We start from the raw sequence: 16,227 nt of genomic DNA, 5'->3' as shown, positions 1-16,227 counted from the left end.
TGGTCTCAATTCCCTGTGAGACCGCTGCATTGGTTATTCAAATTCCTGCTCTTTTTGCTCCCTTCCTCTGCCCTTTACCTTGAGCATGTGTCTTCTAGAAGGACAACTCAAGCACCTTCTCCCACCACACCCAGCAAACCAACAGGTGCTCCAGCCAGCCCTGGCACCTGCTCAAGCCACATCTGCACCAACACCAATCCGCAGCCAAAAGATCAAACCGAACCCATCTGTGGACTTACTCCAAATACAACCCTCCTAACTCAGTGTAAAACGGCTCGTGCTCCCCCCGCAAGCCCCAACACTTTACTGGCAGCCCTGAGCAGGACGTGCTGTGGGCCACCATCACAGAGGACCCTCACAACTGGCAACAAACTTTGCAAAGCCCTCGGTGAACTCACTGGCAAGCTAATGGCAGCAGCAACCATAAAAACATCTGCCTTGCTCTTCCACCGACCGAGCTGGGCACGCATCATTGTTCAATTCTAAAAAAGCCTTTTCTGTTCCTAAGGAAACAGCCAGCGTTGTTCAAACAAGACCACACACCATGCAAACGCCTCCCCCCTAAAAGACAACCGAAAGCACTTTATACAGGCGGCGTGGTCAGGCACGAAGGCAGAAGGGCGGCTGCTGGATTCACCCCCAGAGAGCAAGCCCAGGAGAGGGGAGTAATAGCTTTGCACGGGCCTTGTTTGCAGCATGGGATGAGCAATCCAGCCTAAGGATTACATACCACAGCCACGTTTCTTTGCTGTGTTGAAAAGGTGTTTTCTGGAGTCAGCTAGAAAATATCTGGTTTTGCTTCATGGCAGTGATCACCCTTCCTGAAACGATGGGGTGCTCCCTAGGACAACCCTCCTGGGGACAGGAGGAAGGGGCAGAGAATTATTGTTATTATTATTGCAGCTTTGCAAACCAGGTGTGCATTACCGTCCCTCCAATTTGCGCAAAAGCACATCGAGGATGAGGAAACACAGGAGAGATTAAAAAAAAAGTGACTCAGCCATGTTCCACCCGTGTATTTTAATATATACCGGTTTGAGGCTATGAAGTTGCTCACATACCCATCAACTGCACGTGCAGACGGCGTGCGTCAGCTGAGCCATTGCCAGCAAAGAGGAGATAGGATGCAATGTGCACCACCTTCCTGCTGATGGGTCTGAAGCAACACCTAGTCCAGGCAGAGCAGGAGCAGCTACTCGCGTAGGAGCATGCAGGAACATTTAGCCCTAGGACTCGCAATTCTTCTATTGGTAATGAGAGTGTTACGCGCCCGAGCAGCCCATTGACGTGCCAGCTGGGAATGACTACCTCTCAGCACTGAAAATAAACCCTTGCACAAATCTAAATGAAATCGGCAGGTTAAAAATAGAAATATCTCGCGGGGTAGGGGGAGTACTGCCTAAGGGGCTCGTAATGGAGGAGCAGCAGACTGGCCAGCCCACAAACAGTGCTAGTTTTACACCAAAAAAAAATTGGATTAAAGACAGCAGATGCTGCTTGTGGGACACCAGTGATTCTTTCAAAAAACATGCAACCCACCCAAAATGTCAACCGTCCTAGCGGAGTTAAAAAAATGTGAAACCAAGGACAGGATGAAAGAGAGAAGTTTTACGGTCAGCTCTTTGACCCATCAAAAACCGACTTTACCCTGGAAACGCTGTTAACACGCACAGGGGAGCATGGCTGCCTCCTGGACTCGCAAACCACCCCAAGCAGCAAAGGCATTTCATGTGTTCCTTCATTTTCCTGACGCTGTGAGCCGCTGGTACACATCCCTCTCCATACTCCCATGTTTTTCTCTACAAGCCCAAGGGAGCAGAAATACACTGAAATCACTCGAGTCCAAGGACCACTGGGAGACATTAAGGACCCCAGGCTGCAATGAGGACCACGAGGGAATAGATGCTACAGGTATCCTCAAAAATTATCCCTCAGCATGGCTCTGTGGATGGTTGCAGTGTGACTGGAACATCACTTGAGCATTAAATGAAAACCAGATGCGAGCATCTGACCTGCTGGGAGCAACTCTCTCCACCTCGTTTAGAAAGCCAAGGCTCTGCGCTGGAAGGAAAGGGGCTTGTCAGGACATGCATGTGCCCACTGGAGGAGCTGTTCCCATCAGCCAAAGTTACAAGTCCTGAAAATGCTTTCTCCTGTTTTTATTTTTAAAAAATAAACATTATTTATGGCCACAAAGGGAGCTCAGGCTGCAATTTGCACTTTAAAATTTAATAAACCCTGCAGCTTCATAATTAAGAAGCAAGGCTGTCCTGCCCTCCCTGTACCACCCCTTCAGGCCCTTTAGGGAGAGAAAACAGACTCTTCATCTGTTGGAGGAGCAATCCTCCCACTGCTCCCCAGCACACCCCAGGGTTTCGGCTGCCCCTCCAGGGTTTGCTTCCAAGTCACAGCCGCGGCAGGCAGCACGTTTCTCCCAGTGCCAGAGCTGAGAGGTCCACGTGCTCCCTGCCCCAGCCAAGGCTGGCACGGTGGTTTTGACATCCTCTAACAATGCCAGCCCTGTGTCCAAACGCCGGCCCCTCGGCAGGGTTAATGCAGTGATTGTTGGCGCCCTGCTTGCAAGAAGCGAGTGGATGCAGCTCCAGCAGCAAAAGCGAAGCATCCTCCGCTCACACAAGGACAAGGAGCACGCTTTAATGCTGGAGCTCAATCAGGTCCTGAGTGAAACAATGGGGCACTCGTTTTGTGCCTTTTAAGCTAAAAGGTCATTCTGCAAATTTTAGGGAGCAGCCTGGATGTGTCCATCAGCTGGCACTGACAGCAGAGGTGCCTCCTGTTCCGCAGCAAGGCATTGCCCAGAGGGCAGGGCACCCCAGGCAGCACCCAGCTTTGCAGCTGCCCATTGCTCTCACCTTCCTGCATTCATCATCTCCCACCACCCCAGGCTGTCCCTTGCAAGTATACATAAAATCCCCTGCAATGAATCCACCGGCCTGGCACTGGGCCTGGGGTGTAACTGCAATGCAAGGAGCAAGATATCCATTTGGCAACCACAGCAACACATGCACGATGCTACCAAAGCCACCTATAAACCTCACATTTGCCCCTCTTCCATCACCTCCAGGAGTTCCCACCTGAGCAGCTTTTAAGCGCAAACCAGACCGAAAGCCCTGCAAGTGTGAAACGCTGAAGAACATTTTGCTGTATATATTGCAATGTATATAATTCCACTTAATAAGCACAAATACATTTTCCTGCAGGTTGATCCCCTTCTTTCAAACCCGGCTCGTCGCTGGTCACTAGGGAAGTCAACATTTGGCTACAAAACTCCTCCGAGAGTTGCCATCCACACAGCCAATGTGCAAGAGATGCCCACCAGCTCTCTGCTGGGGGAAGCCCTCCACCACCGTGGACACCCGTCCGTGATGCTGCTGTGTGCCCGAACCCCCAGCGAGGACCACCCTCAGCCAAGCAGCGTTACAGCCAGCCCTGCCAACCCAAAGCATACCCTTTGCAGGGACAGCAAACCTCCGACCTGCTGGACACCCATCCCACCTCCTTACCATCTCCCAGGGAGGCTCTGGGGCAGTCTGCAAAGCTCAGGTGTTTTCAGAATGAATTTTGGAAAGGAGAGAAAAGGCAAGTGCCAAACCTAAGGTTCAGAGACTCCGAGGCGAGGTTATTTGCATTCGTTTCTGTTTCAGCTGCCGTCAGAAATCCACCCACCACACCAGAAGGCGATGCAACTTCCAGACCTCTTGAAAATAAGAAGAATAAGAAGGATGCAAATTCCCCTTCGTGGCCTGACCTCTACAGCTGCTAGCTCCCTTTGCACAGACAGGCTTCTGCAATGAAAAGCTTCTTGCTGTATTTAAATGGTTTTTTTAATTAAAAAAAAAAATGCAGTGTCTAAACCACCTCCTTAACATAGATACAAGCTCTCTGAACAACCCCACCAGGCTAAAATAAATATTTTGCTTCACAAATAGTTTTCCTCTCATTAAAATGAAAACATAATCAGGATGTCAAGCACAGAGGCAAGCAACGGCTGCAATCACTCCACGCAGCACCACGCTGCTTAGGCTTTATTTGATTAAAAGTAACAACGCTGCTATTTTTGAGAAGCGCACTCTCTTCCATGGCCCAACCGGAGTTATTCTGGAAATATATGTGGAAAGCTGGCATCTTTGCCAGCAAAAAATCCCCACCCAGGAGGACATGCACTCAGCGGAGGCTGCAGGTCCATGGCACGGGGCACCAGCGAGCATCACGGGCAACCACCACATCCTCTTGCTGCATGCAGCCGGGGGTTTAAAGCTCGCAGTGACCCTGGGCAGCGTCCAACCCCTGGAAAGGACAAGAGAAAACGGAGAAAGGGGCGAAAACGGAGAAAGGGGCGAAAACGGAGAAAGGGGCGAAAACGGAGAAAGGGGCGAAAACGGAGAAAGGGGCGAAAACGGAGAAAGGGGCGAAAACGGAGAAAGGGGCGAAAACGGAGAAAGGGGCGAAAACGGAGAAAGGGGCGAAAACGTGCTACCGGAGATGTTGCACAAGGGCATCCGTGCAGGGTCTGGTGCTGATGCTGCCGCATGGGAGCAAGAGCCGGGACGAGATGCAAACATTCAGAGGTACAAGACATCCCAGGAGGACATTATCCTCAGTATCAGGGATTTTTTGTTTTTAAGCAAATCTAAGCACCCCATTGCTGCAGTTAGGCACTAGCAAATAAAGGATGAGTCCTTCTTCCAGAGTGGAGCGGGACATTTCACTACCTACACACAGATGTCAGCACAACGCAGATCCCCCTCCAACCTCTACCCAAGCTGACGCTCTGCTCCTTAACCGCCATAACTTAATTATTGCAAATCTCAGGCCGTGTTAGCCAGGAAGGGCAGACTGGGGGGACGGTGACAGGCGTTACACATGCTTCCCCCGGCCAGAGCACGGATGCTGCGCTAGGCATCTGCATGCTCTTGCATCCCACACCCCTTTACACCTCTGGGTCTGTAACAGGCTTCAATGCGGTGTGGCTTACCTAGGGCTGAGGTGGGGGTTAATGGATACACAAAATTGCATCTCAACCACCATCGTCCCCATTTTACCGAAGCTGCTCCAAGTATCACTAACGCTGAGCTGCCCTTGTGGCTGAGGTGTTTACTCCTGAACAGCTTTATAGCCAGGGATCCCCAAAAAACCCGAGGGGGTGCCCCAGTACCCGAGTTCAAGGCTGCAACGCATCAACACCAATTCACGCCTCTCTAACACATCTTCTGTATAAGTCCACCTCTCCTGCCGAATGTGTGCTGCAGCAAGGGCAGTAAACCAAGCCTTGAAAAGCATCCCTTGCTTGCAAAGCAACCCCACCCAGGCAGCCAGCAAGAAGCAAAAAGGTCAGCGACCCCATGACATCGACAAGCCCCGACTGGGCAAACCTTCCTGGAAAATAAATGCCAAGCACAGGCGGCGCAGTGCTGTTAGAAAAAGGCCCAAACTCGCAGGGAACGTCCCACCCAGGGCCGACGAGATAAGAAAGGAAAGAAAAGCCAGCCCGGCCTCCTCCAGCCTCAGCCGTAAGACATCATCACAAGTTTACGGGCCAGACACATCAGGAAATGCTTGCACATTGTCCCTGGAGTACACCCGCTCGCACTGCCGCACGCAGAGCCCCCAGCGTCCACCCGGCTGTCAAGGGCTCCCCACTGGGAAGAGGAGTGCCAACCCTGGGACCTGGCCCCCATCGGCCCCTCCTGGCACTGTTGGCGGGACCTGGGGGGGCAACAGGCAGGCTGCTGGCGGCAGGCTTGCAAACACGCAGTGCTTGCAGGGTGGCTTATGCACGGGCAGGTGGGCAAGCCCCCCTAAAGCACGTGGTGCCCGGGACGCGAGAAGAAGTTTCTTGCAGCAGGTACCTCCGCGGGGCAGCGGGAGCCGGGCTCACGCCGCTGGGGTGGCTCCCACCCTGCGCCAAGCGGGCTTCCCTGGCTCCCGCTCGCGTGGGGCTGGCACACCACGCTCGCCTGCAGCGTGCGCACACGCACGCGGCCACGCACGCCTGCGGGGCGATGCACACGCATACAGCGTGCCCACAATCAGCATGGCACGCGCACACATATTGCACACGCACAGTCGCACCGCGCTGCACGCGCGCGCACGCACACTTGGAGAGCACCGCACGCGCTTGCACAGCGTTGCACGCTTACTTGAACGGCACACACACTCAGCCCACGCACGGACTTGCACGCTCCCGCGGCACACACGCGCGGCGTTGCTGCACACCCGCGCGGCGCAGCCGGCCCCGGAGCACCCCACGCCCTAAAGCCGCCCGGCCGGAGCGGCCGGAGGCGCGGAGCCCGGCTGCCCGCACCGACCGACCGCCGCCGCCCAGCCGAGGGATGTCGGCACGGACAGACACACGGACACGACCCCCGCCGCCGCAAACTTCTCCCGGCGACTCCAGCAGCCCCGGGGGGGCTCAGAGGGTGGGGGAGCGGCCCCCGCCCCCGACAGCGCGGCGCTTACCTGGGACCACCGGCACCGGGAGCCAAACCCGCTCCGCTCCCGACTCGTGCCTCCCCGCCGGCCACCGGCCGCGCGCACCGCCCGCCCCGCTCCAGCGCTGACGTCAGGGGGCGGGGCCGCCCGCGGGAGCCGGGACCGGCCGGAGGGGGGGAGCGGGGGCCCGCGTGGAAAGGGGCGGGCGTGCGCGCGGAAGGCTGGGCGCGTGCCGCTGCCCGGGCCTTGGGGGGGGGGGGGGGGGGGGGTAGGAGCGTCCTTGTGCGAGGGGCGGTCCTCGTGCAAAACGGGCGTGCACAAGGGGTGTAGGAGCACTTGTACAAGGGGCGGTCCTTGTGCGCGGGACGCGTGGGAGCGTCCTAGCAGAAGGGGCAGTCCTCGTGCAAAACGGGCGTGTGCAGGGGGTGTGGGAGTGTCCTCGTGCAAGGGGCAGTCCTCGTGTGAAACGGGCATGCACGGGGCAGTCATGCAAAACAAGCACGCACAAGGCTTGTAAGAGCACTGTGCCAGAGGCTGTCCTCGTGCAAAACAGGCGGGGGGGGAGGGGGGCTTTGTGGGGGAACCTTGGTGCACGGGAGACCCCCTGTACAAATCACTTCCACCCAGAGCAGGCGATGGGGGCCAAGCGTCGTGCAAGGGGGTGCCACTGGCGCAGTGAGTGCAAATCCAAACCCTGCGAGGGGTAGTTATGCTTGAGCCATTTTGCATGTAGACTGAGCAATTCACCTTTTATGGCCTGGGGTTTGTCTTTTTTTGCATTTTCATGCATTTGTGTAAAGGAGGCGAAGCCATGTGGTGCAGCCTGTGTTGAGTGTTTGGTGTGAAGCTCACTGTGCTGTGCCACATCCCTGTGCTGTGTGAGACCTGGAGCAAAAAATCCCCCTGGGATGGGAAGGATGGGAGTTCTTGCAAGAGGGAAGAAACGTGGAGGAAAATGCTAAAACAAAATCAAACCTTTATTACCGATAAAGCAACAAGTTTTGCAATGCAGTTTCTTGAGTTAACCACAATTTGAGAAAGCAGCTTCAAAGCTTGCAATGGCTTCGACCTCGAAGCAGCAAAGCAAAAAAAACCACTTTGCCCTCATTAAAACCCCACCGACTAATTGAGCATCCCACCCCGGCACTGGCTGGGGTTGCACTGCCCGGCAGGGATGTTGGGTTAGTAAGTGGGGTACGAGGAGCAAGAAACTCGGAAGGCTGGGGATGGATGCAATGTGCAGCTTGAGATGGTGGCCACGAGTATCCTCATGGTGGCCATTTCGTGTTGAAACACCCCTGGGAAAAGCAGCTGAGTGAGAAATACCGGGGTAAGCAGGTCCTGTGTGCAGAAGGGCCCTGGCTATGCGAGCCGCTGCTCTTCCTAACCCCTGCCTTGTTTTTTCCTGGGTATAATCAGGAACTGATGATTAAATTTCCTCTTCCTGGTGTTGGCTCCTCCTGCGCCCAAACTTCCAGTGCTGCAGAAGAAGACAGGGTTTTCACTAGGGCGAGATGAAAGTGGGGTGGCATCCAGGGCAGCTGCAAGTCCTCACATGGCCAAACCCCGTCCTGGGTGTCAGCCAGGGCTCCCCAGCCTCATCCAGCGCTTTCACCAGCTTTGTTTAGCAAGCAAACGAAACGAGCAGTGTAACCACTTCAAAGCACCCTTTGGAGCTTGATTCTGTTGCATTGTTTTGGGAGGTTTGGGGTTTATCAAAGGAAAGCTCCCTGCAGCCGGATAGCCCAGTTCTCTAATTGCAACAGGGCATTTTCATCTCACTTTGCTGGTGAAAATGGTTCAGATGGTACCTGTGAATTTTGGATTGCTGGCAACACCGGGCTGTAGCTGGGCTAGGTGCTGCTCTCGTGCTGGTGGCGGGTGCCATGTGGGGTGCTTCTCTCATCTGCACCTTGGCACTGAGCCTGGGACACCCAGACCAAGGTGCTCTTGTCCCTCCTGCACCTGGTTTAATCATCTCTTGCATCTTTCGTCTGATTTCATAGCTCTCATACTCTAAAGTCCAAAATTACTTGTCTCATTCGATGTTTTTATATTAGAAATACTAAAGTAGCAAATCTTGCTATGAAACAGCCTCTGATGCCAACCAGCTGATGTTTCACAAAATTTGTCAGCCCTGCTTTGCCCTTAAATGAATGAGTCTACGTCGGGATAAATCACACTGTCCTCTCCCAAACTCAACAAAGTTTGAATCTGCCTTTTTTTCTCTGCCTCACAAACCCGGGTTCATTCTTACTAATTATAATAATTTCCTAAATAGCTGAAACCCTGAAAAGTGATGGTGGAGATCTCTGGACCATCCCAGGCTGACGCCTTGAGTGGCTTTGAGGGCAAAAGTTGCTTTTCCGATGAGCTGGCTGCTGGGGTGGAGGAGGCATACGTGCATCTAGAGTTTCAGCTCAGCAGCCTTGTGATCCCTCTGTGGTAAACCCACATCTCCAGGCTGTAAAACTAAACTTGATCAACTCCAAACTGTTGGCTTGATTGAAAATCAGCATTTCATACGTGACAACCGCTGCCTATCCTGGGAGCTGCTTTCCCTGCACTGAGGATGCACGTTAGACACGTTGCTGGTGGGGAAGGTCCAGCCAAGCCTGGGGTGGGGGGATCAGCATCCCATCCTGCCTCTCATCCCCCTCTCAGTTTTGCAACAAGTGTTTTGCAATGCCCAGAAGCTCAGAGCAAAAAGGGGCTGTGGGGTATTTGGTCACAGGGTGGGTGCTGTACGTGGTGGGAACCAAAATCCGTGGGGATGGGAGAAGATGCTCCCCCAGCATCCTTCCAGCAGCTGCTGGTGCAGGCTGCCCCCAGGCTTCTGCCTCCCTGCCCTGCTCCTACCCCTCTTCTGCCTGCAGCTGCCTTCTGCTGCTGTGTCCCCTCTGCTCCTGCTGCGACCGCAGAGAGCCGGGAGAGAGGCAGGCATGCCAGAACCAGTGGCACAGCCATCCCACCTTTGGATGTGTGCCTCTGCCGTTTCCCCTGTCAGGAAGCGATACCAGTGAACAATTAGACCCGGGCAGGATGCCCTAACAAGCTCAGGCTTTTATACAGTGCTGGGAATTAATCTTGCAGGAATTCCATGTTAAAGTTCATTTCAAGACTTTCTCTGTCCATTTGCCTATGGGATTTCTGAAGCACTTACACAAAACTGAATGGTAATTGTCTGCCTAAATAGTGCTTAGGAGACGGGCTGGTCTGGGATGACATACCCGTGACTCAGATATGTGAGTGTATCTGGTTCTTTCAGAAAGTGAAGGGCTCATCTTTGCTCTGACGCCACATTTGAAATTGCAGAGGGACACTGGACTTCTGCTTGTCTTGGAGGAAAATACTGAAATGGGCTGCCCTCCAAACAGTCCCGGGTCTGCCGCAAATAAGCACCAAACCCAGCACCACCAAACCCCTCGCTGGGGCTGAAGGTGCAGAAGGATGCTCTCACAGGTGAAGCAGTGGCTCAACTGCTAACACTGAGCTCCTGAAACCTTGCAGATGGGAGTGTTCCCATATCTAAACCTAATAAAATCTACTTCCCAAATGTAATCTAATAAAATCCTGGCCCTTGGTGGGAGTATCCAAGCTCCTCCTGCAGCCTACATTTGTTGCAGCCTGTTGCTACGCACTGGGGGGAGCGCTTTTTCCATGATCCTCCAATTTTGGTAGGAGTCCAACAAATCCCTTTGGCTGTATCATGCTATAGATTGCTTTCCAGAGCTGCGGAAGACAGTGCTTGGCTGCCAAGGTATGTTTAATAACACTTCATTAGTACAGCGAGCCCGGCAAACTCCCTGGGGTGAGCTCTTCCCAGGCCAATCTTCTCCTTGCTGTGAATTAATTACAGGCGTGATAGTTAATGATGAGGGATAGGGGTAGGGATAGCTGGCGGCTTTTGATGTCCCTACTGGTTTGTGCCGTACCATGACATTTCTTCTCCTATGGAAGCCGGTGGCAGAGCTATCGCCACCTTCCCGGGAAGCAGCAGCTCTTTGTTTATTTGCATCCTTTGGCAGGGAGCAAGGCGGGCTCTGGAGCAGACCATCACTGACACAGGTGGCACTTACAGGTGTTTGAACTCTGCTTGGTTAGGGTGTTCTGGTTTTCTGACTAAGATAATGTAAACAAATGATTCAGACAATATTTATTTTGTATGTATAACTTTCTCCTTTCACAACAAGTTATGCACAAAAGTTTCTAATAAGTAAGTTTCGGTGCCTTTGGAATGGGCAAACAAAGCATTGTCTTCCTTCTGCCAGGATCCCCAAATGGATATTTTCTGCTTCATTTTCTGCATTAGAGTACACTGAGCAGTAATGAAAGCAGGGCAGATTTATTCCTCTGACACCCGTCTCCACTTCGAACCTGCATTTACCCTATTTGTCTTTGTAGCTGGAGACTGGCAGATTTTTTTCCATTCCTTCCTCAGCCACACGCTGTGAACATTACACGAGATCTCCATCCATTGCAATGGCTGAAGGCAAAAGCAGCAATTTCCTATGCTATATTTGCAAACCTGGCCTGTACTTTTGCTTTTCCTTGAGACTCCAGGCATAGCATCCCCAGTCACTGCAACTGTTGCACTGCAGCAGGTGAGTCCCACCTCCCTTCCTAAATCTGGGGCCGTGTTGGTGCCAACGGGGAAGGAAAGTTGCAGGATGGGAGGCTGTAAGCCACCCGTGACCGCTGTGCAAACTGCTCAGCCCTCATCCATGGTGTTTGTAAGGTGATGGTAAACACCCAGCCAGGTAACAATCACTTCCTACTAATAACAGTGATCAGTTTTTTTAAGCCTGATGAGGCAGTGCAAAAGCAAATGACAGGGCTTCTGGAGTGCTTTTAATTTGTTTGGCTGACTGACATCAACTGAGCGAATGAATGAACAAAGGAAAGCGAAGAGGAAGAGGTGAGAGATAAGAGAGGCCTGGGGACTGGCCTTGCACCTTCACTCGTCCTTGAGGGAAAATCTACAGCATCTTTCCATCGCGCCACCACTGTCCTCAGTTTTGCAGCAGCCTTGCACTCCTGGCCCTGTTGCATCCTTCATCCTTGCCATCATGCATCAAATGATGCAACTCCTACTCGCTGCTTGCTCTGCCCCATGGGTAGGGATGGGTGGTGGAGTTCACTTTGGGGAGCTTTGCATCAAGCATGCATCCTCAGCCTCCCTCCTCCTGGAAAACTATCCCAACTGTGTATGGCAAAATCCTTTACTGTAACCAAAATCCTTTACTTTAACCAACCACTTCTAGTAAATAACATTCTTCATTTTTCCTCGTCACCCTTCCACTATAAGCCAAGCAATCCCCCTGTCCATATCATCCTCCCTGGCTGACTGATTACAACAGTGAGACCCGTGACCCACGAGTTAACGCTGTGGTTTCCCATAGAGAGTTTCTTTTCCTCCCCGAGTCCGATTGCACAAAATAAACCAGCTTTTGTTTGTGATGGAGATTCTCCTGGCAACAGAATGACGGAAGCTGCAAAAAATGCCAAGGCTCAATGACGGCTCTATCTAAAACTAACCACCAAGATGAGTCTGTTTTATCATCGTTAGGGAAGAAAGCACCAACCAACTAGGAAGGGAGAAATTGCTACTGTTTGTGATGGCTTTGTAGATGGACAAATATCCCTGCCTAGCAGAAGAGGCGTGCAAAAGGGCACGATTATCCATGCATCACCGTAAACCTTGAAATGAGGCTGAGAGATGAGAAACGGGCTCCTACCTACACCCTCTGCCCCCAGCAAACTGACAAATTTAGCTGGATTATGGAATCTGCAAGGATTGCTGCAGTCAGTGAAGAGACTCCAGCAGATTTCTGTGGGTCTGGATCAGGCCCAGATCTTGCAGCAGGGAATTAGATGAGCAGAAAGCCCTGTTTTGCAGCCAAGGACGACTTTGGTCTTCAGCGCAATGTCCTCCTAGGCTGCCTTCCCATGTCCCTCAGAGGCTCAAAGCAGCCCTTTCTCCACCAGTTTTGGCTGCAGACTCCCAGATTTCCCCCTACACATCTAAAGATCTTCTCTGGGGCAAAGACTAGGGAGGCAAGAGCCATTTAATGAGGCTGTGGAGTGATGCACCCATCATTTATTTCCTTCCATCAGATTATGGTCAGACCCCTTCCACCTTTCAGGTGGCACCATAATAAAACAGGGGACAGTTTCCCTGTTTAAATAGCATAAGGCACAGTAATTTCCCGTGTTCAGTGGTGGGCAGCCTCGTTTATGACGTTTCCCGAGCTCCTTTATTAATCAGTGTGGTTAATTGAATGGATGATTGCACTGGCTTGTGTTTGGAGCAGCTGTTTCACGTCATTAGACCCACTTTACATGATGATCTGTCAGATGATCTGCTTGCGGTCATCTCCACCCTGATGCAAGCAGCAGCAGATCCTGGGTCTCCCCGCCGTACACCAGCAGTGGCTTAGGGACAAGGACAGACATTTGGAAGATGCTTCGCTGCAGCCATCAGTCTCTTTTCTAGTGCACACCAGGGGCTAAATCAGATTTGAACACACGGGCTGAATGCACCTGACACAAATGCAGGGCAAACCCAAGGGAAGCAGTGTTTTCTGCAAATTCATCCCAGAGACACTGGATGCAAGTGTCACAGGATAAAAGAAGAGGATAAAAGTGTTCATGCCTTTGGCTATCTGTTTTCCCCCTTGCAAAAGTTCTTGGAACTCAAAGATAAGGGGAAAATATTAACTCCTAGGCCTTCAGGGGCAGAGGGAAATGGGAGTGAGGAATTAGCCCAGAAACCCAGAAGAGCTGAGAGCCGTCAATCATGCGTTAACAAGGGCTGGAGCAAAACCTGCCAGAGCACATGCCCCATCAGCAGCGTCACAGCAGTAAGCAGGGGACGTGCGATGATGATTTATGGCAACATCATCTTCCCAAAGCAAAAACCAGGTGCCAAGGACCGGGTGGCACAATCAGCACAGTGCTTTCCCCCGCTTATATGGTCAATGGACACTATTTTTTCCCTTACTAGCCCATATGTAGGAGGGACATCGCTTCTTCCCATCCCCCTTTTCCAACCTGCAGTCCCTGCGTTTTATTTACCAAAAACCATCCAGACCGTGGCAATTAGCATTTTCTCCTTGGCAGTGTTGCTCAGCCTGAAGCTTGCATGACTGCATTTCCACAGCCGGTATGTCAGATCATCCCCATTTTGCCCATTTAGCACAGCCAGGGCACAATGCTAAAACTTGCCAGTGTAATTAATGTGAAGGCAGCTGCCCTATCAAGAGAGGCTCTCTCCCAGAGTGCCATTCAAGTCAGGGATGCAAAATTCCTTCCCCATGGTGTTTGCTGGTCCCTGCATGACTCGCACTGTCCCCTTGGCTCTCCTCCAGAGCATTGGGCCAGATAGGGCTGCATTTCTCCAGCTGATTTTCAAGGGAGATTGGAAGCTTCTCCTCATCTCAAAGACTTGGAGCTGAAAAATCCCTCTACGAGGAAACTTGCATCTGTCTGAAGAGTGTTATAACCCAGGTCAGAGAGAGCTTGAAGTCTGCATCACCTGAAGATCTGCATTTCTGCTCTGGAAATCATGCCCTCTACTACCTGCTGTGTTCATTGTCTTAAGCTTCCTCAGCAAAGCTGTCTCCAAAGGGGTGCCTCTGCAGTCACCCCTACCCCCACGTGCTCATGTTGGGGCCAAAGGACTGCAAAGCTTTCACTTGCTAAAGTTCACTAAAATTAGGAAAGTTTCACATGGGACATGGGTCTTCTCATCCTTCATTTCTTCTTCAGAGTGCTGAGGGATATTTGACCATCAGGCAGGAGCAGGGTCTTGATTTTTCTCTTCCTGTGACATGTGAAAGCCCTGCATGTGACCCAGGTGTGGCTCTGTGGGGACCCATCCTGGAGATGCTGAGCACAGCTGGGGCCCAGAGGGCACCCAGGACTCTGCAATATCAGACACCTGCGGATTTGCAATCCTCTCTGTTTTGCTTAACTCTATAAGTTATATAGGCTTATGGCTACTTTGAAGAAATGTCCCTGCTGACACCCTCACTGAAGCACTCTCTCCCCAGGAGCTCCCGGACAGCCCTTTCCCCCATCTTCCCAACCCTGGTTTCTTCACTGCCTTTACAGGTCTCTCACCCCAACTACCCAAAACTGCCTCTGAGACAAAACTGGGCACATTTGTTTGCCAAGAAAGGGGTGGCAATGGAATGATGCTGATGTGAAATGGGCCACCTCGGAGCTCCTATGTTAGCCGCCAGCACCCTGGGTGAGTTTTAAATCCATAACTACTTGCAAACCCTCTCCTACTTGCACAAGGCATCCTCTGCCCCCTTCCCTGGAGCAGCCCCCAAGGACACTGCTGTGGTGGCTGGTACAGAGGGCATTTTGCAATGATCACAGCTACCAGGCATGCGGGGACCTGTCCTAGGGGTTATTACACACTGACAGGGGCAAAGAGCAACACAAGTCAGTTATATCATTAAAAAACGATGTTAAATGTCAGATGCATGCCATGATGCCAAGTACCTTTCTGCAGAGCCCTCCACACATTGCACCGTTTGTGGCTGTCTTAACAAAGGGGGTCTTGTAAAAAGCACTGCCTGGATGAGATTTAAGCTGTCAGAGATAACCATTTGGCTGTTTCTTGCTTAGACCTCAATACCTCTTCTTGCATGGTAAAACACACTTCCTTTCTGTACCGCCGGATTTGCTTCTCAATGCTTCATTATGCTTCAAGGTCACAGCGTATCAAGCGGCTTGCTCGACTGCTCTGGAAAGAAACAAAGTCAGAAGAATTTTTTTTGTTTAATAAATGCATGCGCCAAGCCTGAATTGGTTTCTTATAAGCATGTAAAGGAGAACAGAAAGCACTTGGGTCTACATTTTTTTTTCACTCCCTCTTTTATGAGCCCATTATTTGCACTCCTTTTTTTATGGCAAATAAATGCCCAGTTCTCTTCTTTTCCAGCTGGCAAGCACTGGACTCTCATTTAGTTCCCAGTGCCATGGGATTATTTGCATGGATGGTAAGAAACTGTACCCCTCACTGCAATAATGGTGGCAATCAGGCAACACCAGCCCAAAAGCTGAGCTTCCCCCTTAGCATCCATCAGAGGAATCGCAACCTGCATGAATGACATTATTCCCATTTAAAAAGTGGAAAAAATGGGGCTGGAGGTTGTTAAAGCAAACAGAGGCAGCATCAGTTGGGTTGGGTATGTTTTGGTGTGCATTGGGAGGAAAGGACATTGTGCGGCACGCACAGGCAGAAGGGAAAGCAGCAGCCACCTCCCTCCAATCTGTCAGTTGACATTGACTGACAAGATCACGCGCTTGTCCTACCATCACAGGTTTCTTTCTGTGTCCATTTGTGCTGTGGTCTGTGGTGGGGCACAGACAGAAGAAGTAGGGCTTTGGGGCAAAATGTTGGTTTCTTTGAAGTGAATGGTGAAATTCCCGCTGGCTTTGACAGCCAGCCTTAGCATGACGAGGACTTTGCAGACCTGCTGACGTTCAGGCCCATAGCTGGAGCCTGTCTGATGGCATCCCATTGCCAGCTGGTTTGCAGTATTAATTAGGGCCATGACTGTGCAGAGTTTTCAAGCTCTGTGCCTCCAATTTGCCATGCGGGAAGAAGCAGGGATGCAAAATTAATTCCCTTGTGCAACACTTCTGAAACAGGTCCTGCGTTATTTTTGCCTCTGACAATGCTCGGACCCATCTTGAGTGGTACTGGGGCTCCCATTGCACAAAAAGCATTCACAAGAGCAGCTTTCTGTGGGTCTC

The 16,227-nt window shown here is 51.8% G+C and overlaps 1 protein-coding gene across 3 annotated transcripts in view; it reads right to left on the bottom strand.

Moving 5' to 3' along the window:
* The window catches only part of SH3BP4 (SH3 domain binding protein 4), a 36,942-nt gene extending 30,357 nt beyond the window's left edge, over nt 1-6,585 (bottom strand). For 2 of the 3 annotated variants that reach the window (XM_075094151.1, XM_075094150.1), the window contains exon 1: nt 6,481-6,573. The gene's annotated coding sequence lies outside the window, so the exon portion shown is untranslated. Of the gene's footprint in view, nt 1-6,480 lie in introns of all 3 variants that reach the window. The other variant, XM_075094152.1, reaches the window with a different exon arrangement.
* Nucleotides 6,586-16,227: the final 9,642 nt, after the last annotated feature.

The sequence above is a fragment of the Phalacrocorax aristotelis genome, chromosome 5, assembly GCF_949628215.1.
Source record: "Phalacrocorax aristotelis chromosome 5, bGulAri2.1, whole genome shotgun sequence".
Classification (NCBI taxonomy): domain Eukaryota; kingdom Metazoa; phylum Chordata; class Aves; order Suliformes; family Phalacrocoracidae; genus Phalacrocorax; species Phalacrocorax aristotelis.
This window is presented reverse-complemented; position numbering and strand designations above follow the sequence as displayed.